The sequence below is a fragment of the Syzygium oleosum genome, unplaced genomic scaffold (assembly GCF_021117445.2).
Source record: "Syzygium oleosum isolate NSW1041296 unplaced genomic scaffold, Sole_v2.1 Sole_v2.14, whole genome shotgun sequence".
Taxonomy (NCBI): Eukaryota; Viridiplantae; Streptophyta; class Magnoliopsida; order Myrtales; family Myrtaceae; genus Syzygium; species Syzygium oleosum.
In genome coordinates, this window is record NW_026607498.1 from 5,658,806 (window position 1) to 5,677,359 (window position 18,554).

Here is an 18,554-nt window from a genome sequence, read left to right on the forward strand (position 1 = left end):
GTGGATCATATCATCATCATCATCATCATCATTATTATTATTATAAAAACATATAACTCGATGGATTAATGGTTGATGCTAAGCAAAACGAAAAAAAAATGGATTAATGGTTGATAATAACTTGGACTCCGGAGGGGGCACTTATGGGGCAAATAATCTTCATCCGTGGTTACCCCTCCCTCTCCACTCTTTATATTTCAAAAAAATTGTGCTGCACAGGGAGGACAACAGGAGTGACACGTGGCCCTCTTTATAAGCGCCACATGTCATCTCTCTTTTTTTTTCCTCTTCCGCACATCGTATTACAAGGAAAATATTGAAAAATATGTAGATGGCATAGACAAGAAGGATAGTGTTTCACTCTTTTGAAAACCGTTTAATAAAGCTACTTGATAAGTCTTACAAAAATGACAAACACTTAGGAAAAGGAAGTCTCGCAATGGAATGGGTAGGTCATAAGAGCTTCATATTCAATATGTTTGTGGACAAGATCGTCAGGAAATGAAACGAAATAGTCCCAACTTCCTTTTCTTAATATATGAAACGAATTGTCAAAATTTCTGTGATTCTCGTATTTTGGAGTACAAGCTTCCCGCACGATACTACTTGTGTACATAGAGATGTAGGATGGGGGAAGTCCAAAAAAAAAACAAAAACAAAACTACTACAGTTGCAATTGTTTCTCAGAAAAATGAATTTCTCATTGGTAAAGAAGGAAGACAAGAATGATAGATATATGACATTCTCGACCATGTATCATAGGAAGAGGTATCATAAGACCAATATCATTTGAAAAATTACATGCAAAATGAAAACCAAAATGGGGAATTGAAGACACCATGGCCAAAAATGAAATCTAAGAAATACGCAGAAAAACAAAGGTTTCTTCTGTTACCATTTACCGATCGAGCATATATATGAAAGAAAAAGCATCGAAGTAAATAAAAGAGCAAGAGCAACTGTTCGATAATACAATTAAGTAGTATAGTACTAAAAATTGGAGATTCAGTACTTAATGAAATTAAACTTGTTTAGACTCCTTATTTAATTTTGACTTACAAACTTAATTAAATAAAAGGTCCACCTTACTGATAAAATAAGAAGAAGTATTGAAATTTTAAGGGTTGAAAATTAAATTAAAATGTTTTCAGATAATAAGTTAAGATTGATTATTGAATAATATTAGCTTCTTAACAAATACGAAATTGTAAATATCGTTGGCAGGTGTTAGGCTTTAAGCAATATAACAATTCATATTTTTATTCCTTTTTAATTGTTTTATTAAATGAATTAAATAACTACATCTGTACTTAAAAATTAAATGTTTTAACTTAATTGTACCTTTTTAAGTCCAAATTAGTCATAATTATCTAACGTGATTAATTTTATTAAGTGTTGAATATATTAATTCCCAACATTTTTGGAGTAATCAAACATGTCCTTAATGTAGTGACTAAGGGTTTGTTTGATAAAACTGAAAAATAAGTGGCGAAGATTTAAGCATTTAATTTTAAGCGTTGAACATAGACACAAAAAGTTACTTGATCGTAAAAATTGATCACTAAATATGATAAGTTTATTTACTAAAGTAAACATAAAAGTTGTGATTATTATTGGTAAGATTCTAATTCCTAGTAGTTATTTTTACTGGTGGACAAATTAAATAACCTTTTTTACTTACCAGATAAAGTGAACTTTGACTTAATTGCGTTTTTTAAATCTAATTAAGGCTATGCAAACAAGTTTAATCTCTTTAAATGCACAATTTTTAATTTTCAGTACTTAGTTAGGTTATCAAATAAACCCAAGGGAGGGCCTAGTTAGGACTTGTGTGATAAAACTAAGAATTAAGGACTCATTGGATAAAAGTAAAAAAATAAGTGATAAAAGGTGAAGTATTGAATATTAGTTGTGAATGTCTTTAAGCGGTGAAAATGTCAATAAAAATTATTTAATAGTAGATGAAAAAAATTGTTAGTTTATTAACAAACATGGAATAGTGAAGATTATTGCAAGGTTTTGATAAATAATTTGTAAGTTATCATTCAAACCAAAGGCAAACCACCAAAAACCCTAAACTATGTCTACTGTGATACATTTGCTGTAAACTTTTTTTTATTGATACAAAAATCCCAAACTTGTACATGTATGATGCATTTACCATCCGTTAAAGTTCTGTCCATAAAAACTATTAAAAATCTGCCTACATGGACATCGGAAAGCAAAAAATATTGACAAGTTTAGCGTTTTTTGATGTCACAAGAAAAAAATTATGGTAAATGTATCACCACAGGCATAATTGGGGTTTTAATGTTACAAAAAATAGTTTAGGACAAATGGTCACAGTGGGTATAGTTTGGATTTTTTGTGGCTTTTATTCCTTTAACAAATTAAGTAGGTCCTTTTTATTTGCCGTGTTAAGTGATTTTTTACTTTAAACACTAAATGTTTTAGGGTTTTTTAGGTTTTCAAAACTACTTAATGACAATAAGTGCTTAAAAGCTTGATCTTCAGAAGTCAAAAGTTCAGTTAATGTGATAAGTAAGGAAGGGATCTCTGAATCATTCAACAAAAAAGATTAATAGATGACAACTAGAATCTTGCCAAATATACTATTAAAACCTAGCAATAGTTATCGTTATTCTATATTTAGTAAGAGATAATAAATTTCAGCTATCGATTTTCAATTCTCATAAAAGAATTTTCTATTTCTATTTTTAGAATTTAAAATTATTAACACTTAAATTTCAGTACTTAAATGCTTTCAACGGGGGTTGTTTTGATAACTACATTATTTTTTTAAGTCCATACTAATTAAGGTTATCGAAAATTTTAACACCCATTTTGGCAACTTGAATCTTGCCAAATTGTTTACTAAACATACCAACAGCGGTCATTGCTTTTGTGAATGCCTATGATTAAAAGAGTTATTATACTGTTCACAAGGTGGTGGAGTCGGGAAAAATGTCAAAAAAGTCATAAACCTATTGCATTGATGACAATTTACTCTTACACCTTTAGTCTTTGTGCCAATTCAATTCTTCCGGCTAATTTTAGTCGGATTTTGCTGACGTGAACGCCGGCCGATTTACAAAGCACTGCCGGCGATGAAGTTGACAACTTTTAATAATATTTTAATATATATTTCGAATTTTTTTTAAATATTTTCTTTTCTTTTCTTTTTTTTTTCTTTTCGTTTCTTCTTCCTCCAGCTGGTCACTAGCAAGGCTTGCACTCGCCAGTGACAACGACGGCGAGCCTCGCCCAGCCGCTGGCGAGGCTTGCCTTGCCCTCGCTAGTAGCTGGGCCAATGAGGCTCGACCCTCGCCAAATCCGGCAAGGGCGAGCCTCGCCTGCCAGCGCGAAGCCACCCTCGCGACCATCCGATGAGGTCAAATGATCGTGAGGGCGGCCTCACACTAGGCTGGCGAGGGTCGAGCCTCGCCAGCCATGGATGAAGCCTGACCTCGCCAGATCCGGCAAGATCGTGCCACTCCCAGATGCTGGTGAGGGCTCGAGCCTTCGCCAATGGCCGCAAGGTACTCTTGGCTAGGCGAGGCTCATCCGGCCCTGGCCTCCAGCCGGTCGCCAGATCGACAATTGGCTGGAGGAAGAAGAAAGGGTAAAAAAAAAAGTAAAAATATTTGAAAAATATTTGAAAAATATTAAAATATTATTAAAAGTTATTCACGTCATCGCCGGCGGTGATACATAAGCCAGCCGGCATCCACATCAGTAAAATCTGACCAAAATTAGGCGAAAAGACTGAATTGACACAAAAACAAAAAGATTTATTACTGAATTGGTACCCAAAAAAAGGTTTAGGACTAAATTGGCATCAAGACAATAGGTTTAGGACTTTTCTAACACTTTTCCCCGATGGAGTCCAATCAACAAACACGGTATTTTCCTACACAAATAATTTCTTAACTTTGACACAATATGTAATGTGATCTCTCAAATTTTAATTTGTTCGATGTGGTTCCTGAACTTTAGTCTCTTGTTTAATGTCGTCCCTAAATTTTTAATTTATTCACTGTGATCCTTGAACTTTTGGTACATGTTTAAGATTGTTACTTCTAACAATAATACATAAAGAGTAATCGGACACTCAGGTACGGCTTCTTCTGCTTTTCTCTCTGGAGATCTCAATCTTAAACTCATACTATCTCTCTCCCCTGAATTTCCTTTATTTCCAGTGCTAACTTAAACATTGGAGGCCAAATCCATGCGCAATACCCGGACATCCTGTCCCGTTTGTCGTGGTGAAGACCAGTTTTCCTGTGAAATTGCAGATAATTAAGAATAATGTGGAAGATAAGAGTTGTGGAATTTCTAATATATTTCACTTTATTGATAAATAATACAATAGGCTATATATAGGCTTATTGTATAACTATTTAAGGTTGTAACATAAACATAATACCAAATATAATCAATCAAGAATATGCACTATCAAAGGATATATCTGCATAATCCTGAAAATATGCATAATCAAGTATATCATAATATTGCCAACACATATCTATCTTGTGGCTCTCATTTCCAGCTTCAACAGATGTTAGTTGCATTTAACTATGATTGTAAAAGGACTCATTGCGCTTTAGAACCTAGGAAGACGATTCTTTTCCCCTTTTTTTTTCTGATTAGTTGCAACTCGGCTTCTTATTTTAGTGGAGTTCGTCATACAGCTTTGACGCACGGATGACTACTGCCAAGAAACAGTCATACAGGGATTTATGAAGAGCCGCGACAAGGAGTAATAAAATATTTGCGTCTTGGAAATTTTCTATGTGGTCGACAACCTTTACCATTTTCAAGTTGGTTGTAGGAACAACTTATAAAACAACTAAATATTAAAGGATGGAAGATTTTGGCTGGCTGATCATACAATTAAGAACTGTGTTGGCCAAACAATTAAAAAAGGGGAAAAAAAACAATGAAGTAGCCGCTCCAGTCGCTAATTGCTTGTTTTGGTCTTGTACCTTGTAAGCATACGTATTTATTTTGTTTTCCGACAGAAAATTCTATGATTGAAAGTAGAGAGGTCAGAGATGCACCCTGGCCGAATCACTAACCCCGGTCGAAGTTGGAAAGTCCACTGGAATTATGTTCGTATTGAATGGTCGAGGACATTTCATGCGTCTGCCTCACTGTTCTCCAGAGGGGAGCACTATTGCTTTACAAGTATATAGTTTTGGTGAAGTAACTAGTGGGGTAGGCTTATTAGTTTTTCATCTTTTTTCCAGCCAGACCAGACTTATTAGTTGTCCCAGCTTGGATCGATATAAAATTAAAGTCTGGCAAAATTTAACAATACTCATACATGCGTTGCGGATTGAACAACTCGTAGAAATAGATACTTTGAATGCAAATTTAGTAGATCAAGTGGTCGAGAAAATGTTTCATATATAAAAAAACGGGTGGTTCGTCAGGCGAAATTTTTTTGAAGGAAACCACTATGCAAAAAACGAAATTAAGCAAGGGTGCTGGCCAGGAAAAGGCAAAGAAGTAAGAACCCAACCAAGGAAATCCGAAGCTGGCCAAAACAAAACAAGGAAATAAAAATCTGGCCAAAAAAAAAAAAAAAACCTAAACACAAGGGCAGACACATGTCTATCTAAAAAAATTGAAAAATGATGGAAGCAAAAAAACAAAAGGACATCAGTAGCTCTCATTGACACTATAAAAGCTGAGTAAAAAATAAAAAGGATTATCCTTATTGGTAATTTCCCCGTTTTGTCCTTCATAACGGGAAAATTATCAAAAAAGTCCTAAATTTATTATATTTTTGTCAATTCACTCCTAAATGTTTTAATTGTGTCTATTGAGTCATAAACATTTTCACGTGTTTTTAATTAAATCCATTCGACCAATTTAACTGAAAAATCGCTGACGTGAACGTTGACCGTCCTACGTGGCACGATCGGCGCTAATGTGGATAATATTTCTTTTAATTTTTCATTAATATTCGTCTTTTTCTTTTCCTTTTCCTTTCTTTTCTTGTCTTTTCCTTTTTTTTAATTAAATCCATTCGACCAATTTAACTGAAAAATCGCTGACGTGAACGTTGACCGTCCTACGTGGCACGATCGGCGCTAATGTGGATAATATTTCTTTTAATTTTTCATTAATATTCGTCTTTTTCTTTTCCTTTTCCTTTCTTTTCTTGTCTTTTCCTTTTTTTCGTTTTCTTTATACCACTATGGCCGGCGAGGGTTCCTCAACGGCCACTAGGCAAGGGCCACGAAGCCCTCATCAGCCACTGAAGAGGGCCGCAAAGCCCTAGACGGCAAGGGCTACGATGCTCTCGTCGACCGCAAGCAAGGGTCGTAGCCCTCTTCGACCACAATAAAAAAAAAGTAAAGAGGGAAAAGAAAAGAAAGGAACAAAAAGAAAAAGAAAAGAAAATATAATAAAATAAATCAAAAATCAAAAAAATTAAAACACTATTAAAAAATCTCTACATTACTATTGGTTGTGCCACGTAAGACGGCCATCATTCACGTCAGCGATTTCGGCCAAAATTAGTCTGATGGACTCAATTAGCTAAACATGAAAATATTTATGACTCAATTGGCACAATTAAAATGTTTACAGCTTTTGCAATAGGTTAGGATTTTTTTTGGTAATTTTTCCCCTTGTTCCTCCTCTCCACCCTTTATAAAGACAAAAAACCATAAACTATATCTATTGTAACACATTTACTCCAAATATTTTTTTGTTATACAAAAAACTCCAAACTTATAATCCAAACTTGTACCAGTGTGAGACATTTACCCCAAACTTTTTCTTGAGACACAAAAAACCCAAATGTGTCACATGAGTGCAAGTTTGGGGTTTTTTTGTATCACAAAAAAAAGCTTGAAGCAAATGTGTCATACGGATATAAATTTGGAGTTTTTAGTATCATAAAAGAAAGTTCAGGATAAATGTGTCACAATAGGAATAGTTTAGGATTTTTGGTGGCTTTTTTCCAAAAAGAAAAAAAAATGAAGCTTCATGGGAAAATGACAGAATGACATGTGGCCCTCTTATAAGTGCCACATGTCTTCATTTTGTTATTTTCCTGGCCGTCTTACAGTTGAGATTTATTAACAATGCGTAGACTCATCATAATAATGCTTTGTTGTTTTGATTTAGTTAGAGAAAAGCGAGCAAGATAGTCCCATGATGTTTTAGAGAGCGACAACTTGATATTGACCACCTAACTGTTGCTTGGAAACCGAATAACTTGCTCTTCCACTCCCAAGGAAGTCGCCGCCTCTTAATATTGCTTCCATAGGGTTGCCTAGTCTTAGGTGACGCGTTATTAAACAAAAAACCTTCAGGGTCATGGTCAATACAGCTACGTATTAATGCAATATAATCTGCGTAAGATTTATGAAAATCTACAGTCTGTGTCATCTAATTTTGTTCGTGCGCATTATCAATTGTGTCTCATTTCATATCATCAATAGAACATTTGAAGGTTTAGTATGCGACATCATCATTTAATTCCATGAACTGCAATTTATGAAATCAATTTACCTCATTTTATTTCATAGTTTTCGAGAAGGGTGTTCATCATGGTTTCTCGGACTCGATATGTTCCCCCAATTGTGACTTGAAGTTTATTCCAGATTTTTTTAGTTGTAACACAAGAAAAAATCTTGTTAAATTCAGACGAAGGGAGAGAAAGAGCAGTATAGCAAATGCTTTGCTTTAGCATTGTTTAGCTTTGGGAGCTTGTCTCTCCTCTAAGAATCCTCTATTAGAGCTGCAGCAGTAGTAGCAGCAACTACAGCTGGTTGTTGGTTTTGCCTATTTGTTGAGCAGGAGCTCTTGCTAGCACATCAAGTCCATTGACAATGACTTCCCACATGAATAGATCAGTCGCTTCAATGTATGTTTGCATGCGTTGCTTCCAATGTTCGTAGTTGGTTCCAACGAAGTATGGAGGCTTGTTAGGCGCATGAGAATAAATAGCAAGAAAGCCATCAAGGTTAGCCATTCAAATAATTCTTTATGCTTAGAAGTAAAGCACTTCAGATAACAAACAATAAGGCTCTGGTACCAATTATTGAAGCTAACAATACAACGTAGAAAGGGGGTTAAATATGTTGAGCGAAGATATTAAAACTCTTTCACGAAATGACACAACAATAAGCAAGCTATATTTTGTGAGATGCAGATCAACGCGTCTCATGATCGTGAGCAGATAAAAAGACAATGAATAATGAAGATAGATCACACGGCGATTTATAGCGGTTCTACTTTATATCCAAGCCTACGTCCACTCTCTAGTTAACAACTTTAACAATGGCTGGATTCCACTAGTTACCAGCACTGCAAGTTACAACTAGCAAGTCTTGTTCATTTCACAAGATAGATTACACTATGAGGATATAATCACTACACTTACACTTGTATAATTGACTATCTACTATTACAGTGCTAAAGCTTTACATTAAGATATCAAATAAAGAATAGAGGGGATTTTTTAGTTCAAAGCACAACTGCAATATGTCTCGTGTCCAACCTCTCCCAAGCTTTGTCGATCCTTATCTATAGAAGTCTTCAATCTAACTGTTGGAGACCTCCAGCAAGACCCAACTAGCTGTTTGAGAGTAGGCAGAGGTTCGTGCTAGAATTGGGATTGCCCATACAATGGCTTCTTCTGACTTTTGCAGGTTGCAGCTGTCATTTCACTCAAGTAGAAACTTGTCAACTATTTTTCAGATATCTTTCCCAAATTTTTAGCTACGGAACCCAGTCTTGTAATGGCTCTTTTATGTACCATCAACGGTCATCTTCAAACACATATCTCACCATCATGAGTGATAACTCTTCATCAGGATGATCTGAAACTCATCAGCAGCACATGCATATTATAAGCCAGTTGATTGATGATCTTCAATGACGATACCAATGAAATGACACGCAATGACAAGATTAATGATCCCTCCACCTTTATCAATACCCAAAGATCTCCAAGGACACTAGGTTGACTTAGGTACTTCTAGGTCACCATGAGATACCCCTCACATTGGTGCTTGTTCACCTAACCGTCACGCTCTATTTTCTCGTCTATGTTGATACAAATGAATCATTGACATCTGCTAAACTAATTCATCGTCTGCACTTACCATAGTAAATATTAGTACCAAAGATAGTTTAGCAATCATCAAAATTCCCTAGGGATGTTTACCCAATAATTATATTGGCTTATTCTAGCCAAATCTGCCACCGTTACTTCAGGTATCGATCTATAACATTGAGAATGAAACTTCCTTTCCATCTTATTCCAATTATAGATCGAGTTGACTAGCATATTAGTATGCCAAGTGAAAGTGATTTTTGATAAAGACAAAAGAAACAACATAAGTCTTAAAAAATCATTTATACCTATCTTACCAAATTGAGCCAAAAATCGACAAACATGTTCGACGGTTGAGTGGTCATCTTCGCAAGTTTAAGAGTTGTTATGACCAAAGCGGAAACTGCAACAAAATTAAAACTTAGAAGAATAAAAGAACACATAGATTTACGTGAAAAATCCATGCGAGAAAAAAATCACGAGAAGAGGATAAGCAAAATCCACCATGAAAATTCAAGGATTACAAAATGTGGCTCAATAACAAAAAAACTCTTTCTGTCTTTACTTCTTAACCTAATAATTTGAGAAAAACAATATTTCATATTGCTCTCAAGCCCATAAAATTTCAAGATATACTCAACAAATCTCCATTTTGGCTTGAATTATATAAAGCACCAAACAATCTTCTCCTCCGACTAGAGTAAAACTCAGCTACAGCAAATATTAACCAATGCTTGAATTTGGCAATAAGCAAGGGCTTTGTCAACATATAGCTAGACTCCCTCTATGAATCTAGAAACAATTTTCATTGTACATAAAACTATTGACATGATTTTAATCTCAATCTCCATAAGCTTGTCTCCAAGAGTTTCCTCATCACCGATCGCCGTCACCGCCATCACCTCCTTCCTAATGAGGTGGGTGAAGACCCTCACACAGTGGTCTACCACGGCCCTAGCCGGTCACAAGTGAGTTCCTACTAAAAGATCATTGCACTTTTGAGCCTAGGGTTTTGATTTATGTTTTTTTTCCTTATTAATTACTAATTGATTTCTACTAGTCTTCTTGATTTAATGAAGTCCATCGTACAGCTTTGACACACGAATGATTACTACCAAGAAGAGATTGTATGGGGACTTCTGAATAGACTTGGAAACCTTTTAGCTGGCGCAAAAGCTTTGATCCTTGATCTTGGCCGAAGACAACTACGAAAGTCTACGTTGGCGAGAAAATGAAAAGAAAATAAAGGAAGTCAGCTTCTCCAATAGCCAATTGCTTGCCTTTGGTCTTTTATTATGTCGCAAGTCTTGTTCCTTGTTGGCTAGAACAGCAATGGGAGAAACGTGAACAACCAACAATATTTCCATAATCCGATAATGACTTCTTACCATCAAAATAAATAAAATCTCCTCATCCGTATCAGGTTAAATTTTATTTTATTTTATTGCAAAAATATGTTATGCAAATTGACAGGTCAGAGGTGCATGATGCTTGAATCACTTAAATTAGTTGCAGTTCAAAACAAATAATTAGTGACTAGTGATGCAGACTTATTATATTTTTCTCTCGCTAGCCAAATTGGACTTATTAGTTATCCTCGGTCTAGATTGATTGAAAATGAAAGTCCAACAACATTTAATTATGATCCGTCGACACAAAAGTAGACCCCCATTACGGCCAAGGAATAAGGTAGTTGGCTCCCTAGCTCTTCACGCGACTAACTTCCGATCAATGATTGTCCCATCAACAAAACATTTCAAAGACGCAATTCTTCGATTATTCTTCTCATTTGCCCTTCTGTCACAATCTCTTGACTATTTATAAATTCCTATGCGATTTTTTTTTTCCAAACGGTAGCCGTGCATTTTGAAACTGATGATAATTAATTGTATCAAATTGCCCAGTAATGACAAACAAGATCGGATTTAGTCACACTTCAACAAAGAACCGAAAATATTGATGGACCTCGACCTCCTATTCCAAAATCCAATTTTATATAGCAAAGTCCGTCGATATATTAACAAGAACAATTGTTCTTCTTGAAATTATTGATATGTCATTGATGTTGATCGACCTAAATATTTTTGGGATAGATTTTTTTCTTTTGAAAAATGTTAAAGAATGCCGCTAAGGCACTTGTTTCAAGTCATTAGTTATGTTTTGGAAATATTAACTTTTTTATCTGAAGCATGTCACATTTTTGGATAATAGGGGAACAAGACTAACATAAATATTGACGAATTGAGATGGACCACAATGGGGGGTTTTTGCTGTCTGATCATACAATTAAATTATGTGGAGTTTTGATTTGATGTTGATCTTGGCCGATAACAACTACGTAAGTCTGTGTTGGCCAAAGAAGAAAAAGAAAAAAAAAAGGAAGAAATCTGCGTCTCCAATCCCTAATTGCTTGTCTTGGTCTTTTGTTATGTTGGAAGTCTTTTTCCTCGTTAGTTAGAATAGCAATGGGAGAAACATGAAGAACACCAAGACTTCATTATCCGATAACGAGTCTTCACCGCCCAAAAAAAAACAGAAAAGAAGATCTCCTCGTTGGTATCTCAGATTAAACTTTAATTTTATTTTGTCAAAAAATAAATATTATTATGAAAAATAGAGAGGTCAGAGTTGCACACTGGCCGAATCACTTAGACCAGCCGAAGTTCACAATGACCAAGACTTACACCATAATAAAAGACCAAGACAAATAATTATCAATTAGTGAGGCAAACTTATTAGTTTTTCTTTTTTGGCTAGATCAAACTTATTAGTTATCCTCGGCCTCGATCAACATACAATGGATGTCCAACAAAATTTAATTGTGATCAGCCAGCAAAAAAACAAACTCCGCTTATGATCGGCCGGCAAATAACTCTTCGCACAACTAATTAGAAAAGTAAATAATTGCCGATCAATAAAACATTTCCAAGATGCAAATATTTAATCATTCTTCTTGTTTGCCCTTCTGTCATAATTGCAAGAAATTTCCATGGTCATTCAAGTGTTAGCTGCATTCCGGGATAAACACGTGAAAATGTCGAGAAACATTAAACCTGCTCAGCAAGATTACAACTAATAATAATAATCTGATTATTAATTGTGCTTTGGTAATATTAGCCGTTTTATTTGAATGTCGGTTTCTTGGAATATGCTCCATTTCGATTTTCAAAATTGTGTTAATAGTGCCTTTAGGGCACTTGTAAACAAGAACCTCTTCTTCTTTTCAACTATGTATCAAGAGCCATCACTATTGCCGTCGCCGCTGGTTAACTCCGCATGCATGCCACAAGTTAAGGGACTCATGCTAAAACAAACAAGCCGTTGAGTCAGTGAAGAATAAGTTGTTTTCCACCCAATTAGGGGAAGCAATTGCTGATAACACAAGAGAGCATGAGTTGGACACTTGAGAGAAGATTCGTAGCCGGCACGACACAAGCAAGACTCAACACGTATTGGCATGTTTTGGCAAAAACCAATATTTCATCCTATTGGGCAATATTCTTTTTAGTCATGCCACATATTATTAGAGACTAGCACACACTAATTAGTGAGACGAGTGCAATGACATGACAAGATAAGAATTGCTACCCCTAATTGCAAGAGATTGATTCAAACGAGATGAGTGAAAAGTATATCTGAAAATGAAATACTAACGAAGTGTTCCTCACGCACCTATCCTCATTTCATTGAGAAAACTGTGTCCCCTCTTGCACACATCCGACTCCTTAAAAGAAAATCGATGCTTCCTGCGCGGAGGATGACAGAGTGACATGCAGTGCCACGTGTCCTCACTTTTGTTATTTTCCTGGCCGTCTTTCTCTGATATTTTCCCACTACATCACCAAATTTTCATTTTAAAAAAAGGAAAAAATCTTATAGAAAATTTTCATATCTCGTTATACAAGGAAAAATATTGAAAAATATGTAAATGGCAAAGACAAGAAAGATCGCGTTTCACTCTTTTAAAAACCTCTTAATAAAGTTACTTAATAAATCTTGTAAAAATGAAAAAATCTAAGGAAAGGAAATCTTAGAATGGTACGGTATGGGTCGGTGATAAATCTCACCTTAAGCTTCATATTCGATTTTTACTGCGGATAAGATAGTTAGAAAATTAAACGAATAGTCCCATCTTTCTTTTTCTAATAGGAGAAAAGAATCATCAGAATTTTCGTGAATCTCGTACATTGTCGGACACGTTTCCCGCACAATATTATTTCTGTGCATAGAGATCTAGGAAGGGGAAAGTGCAAAATCAAAAGTTACTACAGTTATAATTCGTTTACTAAAAATGAATTTTCTCATTGTAAAAAAAAGGACAAGAAAGATAAATATGTAACATTCCCAATCATCTCGAGTATCGTAGGCATAGGTATTATCAGACCAATCTCACCTGAAAAAATACACGCAAAATGAAAATAAAAAAGGGTAAAGGACATGTTGCGAACGACACCATTGACGTAGGTAAAACACTAATAGAAGACACCATGGCCAAAATGAGTTCTAAGAAGTACACAGAAAAACAAAGGTTCCTTCTATTACGATTTACCAATAGAGCATACATATATCAAAGAAAAGCATCGAAGTAAATGAGAGAGCAAGAGCAACCATTTGATAATACAATTAAGTACTAAAAGTTCAAGATTTGATACTTAATAAGATTAAACTTGTTTAATATCCTTAATTAGTTTTGACTTTAAAACTTAATTAAATAAAAAAATCCACCAGCTTGATAAAATAAAAAAAATTTCTGAAATTTTTAAGAGTTTAATTTTAAGGGTTGAGATTGAAAATAACATTTTATTTGATAATAACTTAACATTGTGTATCGTATAGTATTAGCTTCTTACCAAATACGGAATTGTTAATATCATTGGTAGATTTTAGGCTTTTAGCAATATAACAATTCATATTTCTATCCTTTTAAGATGCATTTTCTACTAAATGAATTAAGTAATCACATCCTTACTTAAAAATTACATGTTTCAACTCTTTTTTTTTTGGATCGAATACATGTTTCAACTTATTCGAACCTTTTAGGTAAAAACTAGTCATAACTATCAAACTTAAATTTTTTAAGTGCTGAATATATTAATTCCCAACATTATTGGAGTTATCAAAAATGTCTTTAATGTGGTGACTAAGGGCTTATTCGATAAAACTGAAAAACAAGTGCTGAAGTTTTAAGCATTAAATTTTAACCGTTGAACATAGACACAAAAAGTTACTTGATCATAAAAATGAATCACTAAATATGATTAGTTTCTTACTAAAGTAAACATAAAGCTGTGATTATTATTGGCAAAATAATTTCTAATTACTATCAATTATATTCGCTAGTGGACAAATTGAGTACCCTTTTTTTCTTACCAGATGAAGTGAATTTTTGACTTAATTGAGTCTTTTAAATCATCACAAATTAAGGCTGTAAAATAAGTTCAACCTCTTTAAATGCACAACATTTAATTTTGGGCACTTAGTTAGGTTATCAAATAAACCAGAACGGAGGGGTTACTTACGGCTTGTGTGATAAAACTAAGAATTAAGGACTCATTTGATAAAACTAAAAAGTAACTAATAAAATTTTAAGTATTGTATATTAATTGTGAAAGTCCTTAAGTAGTGAAAATGAAAATAAAAAAACTGTTTGATACTAGATGAAAAATAAATTATAAATTTTTGTTAGTTTCTTAACAAACATGTAATAGCGAACATTATTGCAAGGTTTCGATAATTAATTTGTAAGTTATCATCAACCAATCAAGTAAGTCCTTCCTTATTTAACATGTTGAGTGATTTTTGACTAAAAACAATCGATGTTGTATGGTTTTTTAGGTCTTCAAAACCACTTAATGACAATAGGTGCTGAAAGGTTAGATTCTCAAAAGTCAAAAGTTTAGTTAATGTGATAAGTAAGTGTCACACCCTGAATCCGGTAGGAATAGAGATAATGACATGGCTGTCCTTCTCTTTACCTAAGGACGCAACCTCAAAGTCAAAACAACATACCACAGTTTCAAATCACCTTTCACAACTCAATTTATCAAATAGAATGCATTTTATAAAGCCTTTCACAAAACCATACATATAACCTTTCATAAACCATACTCAAAGTCAAGAGCTTTTCGTAATTCTTCCACAAATAAGTTTGGAAACCCAAAATATATAATACTCCTCAACTTCGTCCATCAAACAGAATGTATATTTCCACCAAACATTTCTCACACAATTACGAAATTCATTTCATAAACCAATAACATTTTGAAACGTCTTTCAAAAAACGTTGTGAAACCATTCACAAATAACCAAAAAATAGTACTTGCCCGATCCAGATTTTTATGTAATAAAAATGCTATTCATAACTCATAATATATCACTTTCGAAATACAAGGTCACAAACTCAAAGAAGAGATAGTACTACTCACCTGGGAAAGCCCAAAAACTAAACAATGAAGCTCACTAGAACTTACGATCTCGTATTCTTATCAATTAAACGAGAATCGACGTTAAAATCTAGTGACAACCGGTTAACTACCTCATTAATTTGTTTTGGTCAACTTCAATGATGAAAGTTTTGGCTATTTCTACCAAGGTCCAACGATCTCTACTAACCTCGAGCGTGGGCCACCCTCGCGTGGGCGGGCGAGGGTTTCTCTCGCCTGAGGCTAGCCTACAAGCCCGGTGGTGGCCGGCTGGGGAAAAAGGAAAAAAGAAAGTGTGCAATCATAAAGTGCTCCCAAACAGCCGAAGAAAAAAAAGAAAAAAAAAAAGGAAAGAAGAGAAAAGGAAAAAAAGAAAAAAGAAAGAAAAGAATGAAAAGGGAAGAAAAGAAAAAAAGGAAAAAGAAAAGAAAAATCAAAAAAATAGTAAAATATTATTAAAAAATATCCACGTCAGCGCATGTCGCTCCATGTGGGACGGCCAACATCCACTTCAGCGATTTCCGATCAAAATTGGCCTGATGGACTCAATTGGTAAAGCACGGAAAGGTTTAAGACTCAATTCGCAAAATTGAAAAGTTTAAGACTGAATTGGTAAAAGTATAATAATTTTAGAAATTTTTGGATCATTTTACCCCAATTTTTATAATGCAATTGGCAAAAAAATAATTTGAGGTATATGTGTCACACGGGTATAAGTTTGGAGTTTTTGGTGTCACAAAAAAAACTTAGAGTAAATGTGTCACACGAGTACAAGTTTAGAGTTTTGGCGTCACAAAAATAAATTTAGGGTAAATTATCACAGTGGACATAGTTTAGGATATTTGGCAGCTTTTTCCATAAAAGAAAGAAATGAAGCTTCATGGGAGAATGTCAGAGTGGCAGGTGGCCCTCTTACAAGTGCCACGTGTCTTCATTTTGTTATTTTCCTGGCCGTCTTTCTCTGATCTTTTCCCACCTACACCACCAGATTTTCATATTAAGAAAATAAAATAAAAAATCTAACAGAAAATTTTTATATCACGTATTACAAGGAAAACGTTGAAAAATATGTAAATCGCAAAGGCGCGAAAGATAGCGTTTCACTCTTTTGAAACCTTTACTAAAGGTGCCTAATAGATATTATAAAAATGAAAAATCTAATAAAAAGGAATGGGTCGGTGATAAATGTCAAATTAACAACTTCAAATTCAAATATTTTTGCAGATAAAATAGTTAGAAGAGTAAACAAATAGTCCCCACTTTCTTTTTTGCAAATATGCGAAAAAATCATCAGAATGCTTGTGAATCTCGTACATTGTTGCACATGCTTCCTGCGCAATATTATTGTAAACATAGAGATATAGGAAGGAGAAATCGCAAAATCAAAAGGAAAATGCCACCATTTCGATACCGTCGTTACCAAGTAAATGACGGTCCCTTCTCCTCGTTTGGTTTTGCAATGGGTTACTAGAAAATCTGATTAGCAGGTTTGAGAAACAATCCAGGTTGCTAAAGTGTAAGCACATTTTTTAAGGCTATTTTCGGAAATACCATACTGTGTGATTTGCTAATTATTATGCGCGTTTGAAATGATTGAACTGTCGCGGTGAGGAGTGGTGAGTTGTCAACTGACGCCACTAACCTAACAAAAATCAAGAACAAAGTTATTTGAAAGACGCAAAGAAAAAACAAAAAGAAAAAATACATTGTTGAGATTTATTAGCAAGGCATAAACTCATCATAATAATACTCGTTTTGATTTAGTTAGAGAAATGCTAGTAAGATAGTCCCATCACGTTTTAAAAGAGCGACAGTTTGCTATTGATCACGTAACTATTGTTTGCGAACCGAATAACTCGCTCTTCCACTCCCAAGGAAGTTGCCACCTCTTAACACACGATATAGCTTCCATAAGAATATTTAGTCTTAGGTTATGCATAAGTAAACAAAAAACCTTAAGAGTCATGGCCAATACACCTACGTTATATGTCCGTAAGATTTATGAAAATCAACAATCAATGTCAGGTAATTACGTTCAAACACATTATCAATTGTGTCTCATTTCTTATCAATAAATAAAACATTTGTGTAAGATCCTGAATTCGACCCACTTTCGTGATCAATGAAATGGATGGTTATTTCTCATTTCGTTTTAGTGAGTCTCGCCCGGAACTTATCATTCTCGGGATATTGACCAATAGGGAATGGCTAACTAGGAAAACGGTACGTGGACCCAAGAACTCGACCGTGAACCGAGCCCCGATTCCGAGAAACGACGAGGAAATATTTTGGGCCAATGTGGGCCGATCCAAGGAGAGTGACGGATTTGGTTTGGCCGACGACATATGATCGGATCGCGGGTGATTCCGCACGACCGAGAGTACGCGTGACGAACAATCCCGAACTCATTCCGAACGATCGCGACCGCCGGAACTAGCGATAAATTCTCACGTTTTCTAGGAAATCGAGACCGTCACGACTCGAATAATCCTAAGTCGATACACGTAACTCCCTAAACAGCCGCCCGTTAGTGAGAGACGCTAAAATCGCATTTGAGCGAAATTAATCGTGGAATTGAATCCGGACTTGAGTGTCGAATTTCACGGACGTACGCAACTATTTTGTAAGGACAACGTTGTGTAAGTGTGGCCAATTATATTTGGGATCGGTAGAGTCGAAAATTAAAAATTTGGCTCGGGAACGGAAAATTACCGTTTTGCCTTTGGACCCTAAGTGCTAATTCCGAATTTTGGAAGGTTAATTTTGGCCTTGTTCAGCCCCTTGGTGACCGAAGTTATTGGACAAAAATGCCTCCCATCACCCTTGTTATTTCCCAAATGACCCTTGGATATTTTGATCAAGACTTAATCTTGACCCTTGATTTTGGTGGGATGTGATTGATCTTCAAATGTTGGCCATTGGATCATATTTTAGTGGAGTGGGTAGGATGGGAAATTTTAGTGGATTTGGCCATCAACCCCCACTCACCAATTCTCACAAAACCTCTCTCAATCTCTCTCTCCCCTCATTCTCACCATCACCATCCGACCACT